General features: G+C 40.5%; 1 pseudogene; it reads right to left on the reverse strand.

Moving 5' to 3' along the window:
* Positions 1-4,887: 4,887 nt before the first annotated feature.
* On the reverse strand, positions 4,888-6,487 carry LOC115482967 (annotated as a pseudogene).
* Between the last annotated feature and the right edge of the window lie 473 nt (positions 6,488-6,960).

Consider the following 6,960-nt stretch of genomic DNA (forward strand, 5'->3'; position numbering starts at 1 on the left):
GTCTGCCCCAGCTCCCCGTTGGGACAGAGCGAACGGAGTGTCAGCGTTGTTGCACAGTGAAATCTTTGTGCCTCGCCTGACACTTGGCAGACACGTCGTCCTGGAAATTGGAGTAGGTTTGCATGTCAGCAGCAACAGTAGCGAGTCGGCCCCACCCACCAGCGGCCAGGGCACAGTGCAGTTCCGTTTCAGCTGAAGGCGGCTCGGTTCGCGCTGACTGGGTTCGGTTCGGTTCAGTTCCATTTGACTGACTGCCACTTTTTGTCTGCTTTTCAATTTGCTTGGCTGCAGGTCTGGGCCTGCCGCTTCGAGTTGTGAGATATGCTAACGTCAAGAAGTAGTCCTGGAACGATGAAAACTGTGAGAATCTGACTTGATGTCTTCAGCTTGATTCTGGCCTAAGAGCTGAGCTTACAGTTATACAGCTTTTAACTATATTCACATCAGCAGTATGATTATAACAAATTGCTTTAAAAATTATTGTTCGCTTCGCTCTGCTGCAATTTTTCATAAGGATATCAGGAATTCGTTGTCAGTCCATTCATTATTTATGTTCATGTGGCAATCGCTGTTGCTGTTGTTGCTTTCAGCTGGCGCTCGACAGCTTCAAATCAAACACAGTTTGCCGTTTACTGTCATTGCGTGGCACGCACGCAACAAATGCAGTTGCAAGTTGCCGACTTCCTGCAGGCTCTGCTGCTGCCTCGCTGCCTCGCCGCCAGCTGCAAGCGAGTTGAGTCATGTTGCTAATTGTGAATGGGAAGCGAGTGTGTTGTTTGCCGCATAATTGGCCTTGCTTTGGTAAAAATTGAGTCATTAGGCGGTCAGAGGAGCAATCAGCAATCAACAGGCAAGCAACAAGCAGCAAGCAGCAAGCAACAAAGACCCAAGCCCATTAAACGATCAAAGCATCTTTAAGAGTCAATTTTGTGGCTTAACATCCACATATATATATAATATATGTATACATATGCATACATACATGGATATGTACATACACACGTATGTTATGTAGCTCTGAATGATGATCGGGCTTAGCGAAGCGCGTGACTAAGTTGCAAGTTCGGAAGCATTTATCATGACGATGGCCAGCTGCCTCCGCCGCCTCCGCCTCCGCCGTCGCCTCATCATGACATGTGCTATGAATGATGATTAGAGCTGAGCGAAAGTTGGCGGGAGGCGGGTTGGCTTGGGAGGAGTTTCAGTTGTGCCCGAATGCCATTTAATGTTAACAAATTCATTTTTGGCGACAAACGGAAACGGAAACATTGCAGAGCTGAGCTGAGCCAAGGGCTGTAGCTGAGAGTAGATACCATGGCATTCATCCATTCACTGTTGCGTCGCCCTTTGGCCATGGCGAATGTCCATCAGTCAAGCGGTAGGCAGGCCTTGCGAACCCTCCCCGCCAGTTCCACTTCGGACAGCCTGCATCCTGTGCTGGCTGCGCTGGCTGTCCTGACCTGTCCAGACTGTCCTGCCACTGATAAACGCACGTCACACGTCAGCTCTGGGTAGTCCGAGTCCTTTTTGCCTTTGTGGATTGATGGCTGGACAGATTGAACATAGCACGTTGTTGCTGTTGTTGTTGTTGCCTGGCTCTGATGGACGTTTAATATGCGTTTTAGACAAGGATATACCTCACAGCTCGAGTGTGCTTGTGTGTATGGGTGTGTTGGAGAAGTGCAATGCCTGCCTGCCTGGCTGACTGGCTGCCTGTATGCCTCGTTGCATGGCCTTCAGCACCGATGCCGCCCGCCATTGCCCAGCCAGTGCGTGGCTCGTTTTGCAACGCCTGTAAATGTATTTGGGCACCGAATTCGTCATGGCCAGAGATGTTGGTCAGCTGCAACAACAGCAACAACAACAGCAACATCCACTCTATAGCATTGTTTTGTATTAAATGCTATCATGCTGCCGTGTCCAGGCCACATCCAACGTTGAACGTTGAGCGTTCCATCGTTCCATCGGCTCGTTGTTCATAGTTTGTGTGTTAATGTCCCAGCCCCAGCCCCCAGCACACAGCCACAGTTGCTCGTTTCTTGAGGCTAGTCGTAGGTGTGAATGCGCGCACATGTGTCGAACAAAGGCGCAGTCAACCCCAACCCACCTGCCTGCCCGTTCAACCCCTTGCTCTGTCCCACAGCCCCTCAGCTGCCCACGCACACGAGCAGCAACATCGACCATTTCAAGTGTGGAGCCGCTTAAGGTTCTCTGCGCAGTTCGAGTGTGTGTGGTGAATCGTAGTTGGAGCTGGGGCTCTGCTCGCAAACAACAGACACGCATGTGCATGTCCACAACATTAATAATGTTGCCCCGATATTAGCCACGCATATTAACTTTCCCATGTATCGGTGTGTGTTTCGAGACGCCTATTGTTGTTATGGCTGTGCCCTGCGTGCGTGTGTGTGTGTGTGTGTGTGTGTGTGTGTGTTTATGTTTAAGGTAACGATTTAAGATGTAATGTGCACAGTTCCTAATTGCTGCTGCTTTATGCTATTGCCAGACTAAATATGAAATCACATGAAATGTATCTTTAAGATACAAATACACAGAACCACATTTAAAAGATACAAAAGTATCTGATTGCTTGTAAAAGCAGTTGTATTTAAGTTTTCACACACAATTCTAGCTGTATGAACTAGCTGAAATAATATCATGTTTAAAGATACAAATGCATCTGAGGGCAAGTAAATGCAGTTGTAAAGATACAAAATTATCTGAGAGGCTTCAACTGAACTTCTAGCTAATCTCAATTAAAATATACAAAAGTATCTGAACGTGTTTCAATGAATGAACTACCTAAAATACAATCAGATACGAAAGCATCTGAGAAAGTATTAGAAATAACTTTATATGAAATAAACTTAATTAAGAGATATTTATTCATCAGTTAAATGAGCTTGAAATGCCTGACATAATATAATGAAAGTATCTTTAAGTTGCAGATACTTTTATATCTACTGACCGCATATGGAATGTAACAAGAAGTAGAGCTTTGATGCTAAATGTCGAAGACTTATCAAAAATTGTGGAATCCTTAAGGAAGCTGAAAGCAATGAAAACAAAGTTTGTTTTTGGTTTCATAAAAGACGGCAAATATTTTTACATAATTTTTTATTTTCATATTTTTTTTTTTTCATCAAAGTTTTCTTTTTATCGTTTGTTGTGGTTTTTCTGCTGTTACCTTTTGTTTGTTAACAATTCTGTTTTGTTTATTTATTATTGATTTGCTTGGCTTCTCCAACTATCATCTAAAAGATTTTCCACGATAAATATACGGATGTCCTTATGCTTCTTCTAGTGGTGTGTTGTAGCTCTGGTTGTTGTTGCTGTTTTTTTTGTTGTTGTTTTGCATCAATTAATAAACTTACGCATTAAGCTAACACTAAATACTTTTTACAATAATAATAATAATAATAATAATTATATCAATAATAAGTGTAATAGGGTGATGCGGCCACAGACCCAGCTTCAGTTCCCGGGCCAATCCATAATAATATCAATTGAAAACTCATATCGTTAGCTGGTTTCATTTTATGTTTCTATATATATATATAATTTTGTTTTTTCTTTTCGTTTTGTTTTATAGAGATATATAGAAATTTATATTTGTTTTATAGCTGTTCTTGTTCTTGCATCTGCTCTCGTCTTTTCCTTAGATTTTGCATTTTTCTTTTTGTTTTTTTTTTTAATTTCTTTCTTCTTTTATGTTGTTTTTATATATATATATATATATATATATATATATATATATATATATATATATATATATATATATATATATATATATAAGATAGATATATATGTTTATATATATATTTTTTTTTGCTAGTTTTACATTTTGATATTACTTTAATTAGCTTTTTCAAATATTGTGTTTTATATATTTTTTTATTTATCATTCATAGATTTGTTTATAATAAATTATGTTGCTTAATAGCTAGGACCACAAAAAAAAAAAAAAATAGTTTGCTATGTGCGCTGTTTTATATAGCTATACATACATTATATATATATGCATACGCCTTTCTTTATATATATATATATATATATATATATATATATATATATATATTTCTTTTCATATATTCTGTATAAACATACTTATATATATATATATATTATATATATATATATATGCTGTATATATTATATATACATATACATATACATATGTATGGAAAGATATATATGTGTGTGTGTATACATGAACTTAGTGGCTAGAAAACTACACAAGTACATGCCTAGTTACGTTTATGTTGTTAGACAACGATTATAAAATATGTTTATTTATATATTTATATGTAATTTAAAAAAATTGAAAAAAAAACTTTTGACAAACAAGTTTGCTTTTAATTATAAAAAATGTGCTAATATACAAAAAAAATTATATTTTGTTTGTTTAGCGATTTTTTTATTTTTTTTTTTTTTGTTTTGTTTTGTTTTGTTTGTATTTTCTTTTTGCTTGCTAACACGATTTTTAGGCTACGTATTTGTGATTTGTTTTTTAATGTTTTTTGTTTTATTTGCATTTTATTTTTTTACACACATACCATAAATAGTTTATTACAGACAAGACGTTTAGTTAATGTTTTTACTCTTTAAGTTTTACATTTTTAGCTTTTTTTTTTCCTTGCATTAGTTAGATTAATAAAAAAAAACATCTATATATATTTATATATATATATTTATTTATTATATATAGCTTTATGTGCAGCGCCCATTTCAATGTACATTTAGAGATTTGTTTTGTTTTTGCTTTGTTTTCGCTATGAATTTTTAAAAATTTTACAAATATTTTGGCGCAGTCATAAAAAAAGAGACTAAAACATAAACAGAATAATAATAAAAACAAGAAAACCAAAGCTGAGCAGCTGTTTTGGCCAAAGGCAGCGCATTTTGGTTTATGGGTTATAGGCGTTGCGGCGGAGGTGCGGGGCAGGGCCAGCCAACCGACGACGAGACTTCTCCTCATTTGAATTGCGAGAGAGCGAGCGCACAATGCAACAGCTCTCTCGCTCTAATACGACGTGCGCTGCTTACGAGTCGCTAGTGGGTCGAAGCGAGATGGCAATAGTGTACGCGCAGTGGGCGGCGGCAGAGACGATAACGACAGCGACAACGACGATGACGACGACGACGAGGATGACGTCGACGAAGCGACGAAGCTTTGTCATTGCTGCTGCTGTTGCTGTTGTTGTTGCTGTTGTTTTGGCTCTTACTGCTACTCCTCTTCGTATTGTTGCTGTTGTTCTTGTTGTTGGTGGTGCTGCTGCTGCTGCCGCTGCGTGTAGGTCTTGAGAAACAGCAGGCGCTTTGCCAACTGTTTTGTATATTACCAAACAAGCCCTTCATTTTGCATATTCTGCGGTTCGCTGAAGTTCGCCGAGCTCATGAACTCTGGAGATGCGGTGCGCGGGCCATTTTGTTGTTGCTGCTGTTGCGTTTGCTTGCTTGCTTGTTGCGCATTCTGAGCCGCCTGCTGCTGCTGTTGCTGCTGCGCGGCCGCCTGTTGCAGCAAGTGCTCGGCGGCATTTGGCGGTGGCGGCGGCGGTGGCCCCACAGCCGTTTGCAGCTGCATTGGCGGTGCGCCCGCCTGACTCAGAAATGTTGACTCGGGCGTCAGACCAAATTCGTTCACCATCGGTATGGGTCCGCTGTGATCCATTGGTCCACCTGTTCGGTTTCAGAGAGAGAGAGAGGGAGAGACGGAGAGAGAGATAGATATTTGAGTTAGTCTGGCCAGTTTAGATGTTATGTATCCTCGATTCTGACTTAATGTCATTCTAGATATCCATGAATTAGAGCTGATAAATTACTGCTAGGAAATAACTAAAATAGGTTTGTCTATTTACTATGGGTTTATATAATAATATCATTTGCAATTTCTATTTGAAAAATATTCTATTCTAATTGTTCTCTAATCAAAGTTATAATTAAAATTTTTGTATTTTTGAAAATTTGCTTGGAATACAGCGGATAAAGGGAGCCAAACTAAATGGAAAACAATAAATATTTATCTAGAGAATGAAACTCTATTTAAAATGGATTCCTCATAAGATAAACAATTTAATTTATATGGCTTCAGGTCATATTCATCTTAAGACAAGGGAGAATTTTGTGTGAACTGTTTGAAAAACTAATTTCTGCAGTTATGATTTATTGGATCTGGAACTCAAGCTGTATAGATATATTGTGAAGAGTATTTCTAGATATTGTTATATTACCTGGCGCATTGAAGGGCATCGGTCCGCCGGGATGGCCGGGAAGAATGGGCCATCGTGCGGATGGAAGGGCCCACCGTAGCCGAACTCGAATTTAGCATCTGCAGCAAAGTAGGGAAAGCCGGGTCCATCGTCTAGCCCGCCCGGCGAGAGATTCATGGGAAAGCCGCGCATCTGCGCGCGCCGCCAAAGAACGGCGGACGGCCCATGCTGGTGATTTGCTTCATGCGACGCTCCTTGGATCGCTTGTTCTGGAACCAGACCTGCGGATAGATAAGCGGAGAGTGAGCAACATTCAGTGTTGTGTGTTGTATGTTGTATGTTGTATGTTGTATGCTGTATGGCCAGTGTGTCAGTTTGTCGGGCTGTCCCCTCAGCCCCTCTCCAACTGTTTTGTTGCTGCATTGATGCTACCGCCAACCACACCGGGCGGCCGTTGCAAAATTAGCCCTAGCCCCGTTCCAGTTCCAGTCCTACTCCCAGTCCCAGTCTCAGTCCCAGTCTCAGCCCCAGTCCCAGCCCCGCTCTGTGCAGCGGATCGTGTTTGCGGAGCCGGGCCAGGCATTTTACGAGGTCTGCATCGTTTCGGGTGCTCCAGAAGCACCGTGCACAGCATGCAAAGTAATAAAATAAAAACATATTTCAAAATTTTTAGTGGCAGCACCTTTCGCATTTCGCTTTTCGCCTTTCGCCCGGCCGCGCTTTGTCTCCCTTTTTTTATTTTTTTTTTTTTTTT

Source organism: Drosophila hydei, unplaced genomic scaffold (assembly GCF_003285905.1).
Source record: "Drosophila hydei strain 15085-1641.00,03,60 unplaced genomic scaffold, DhydRS2 tig00000228-arrow-arrow-pilon, whole genome shotgun sequence".
NCBI classification, from domain to species: domain Eukaryota; kingdom Metazoa; phylum Arthropoda; class Insecta; order Diptera; family Drosophilidae; genus Drosophila; species Drosophila hydei.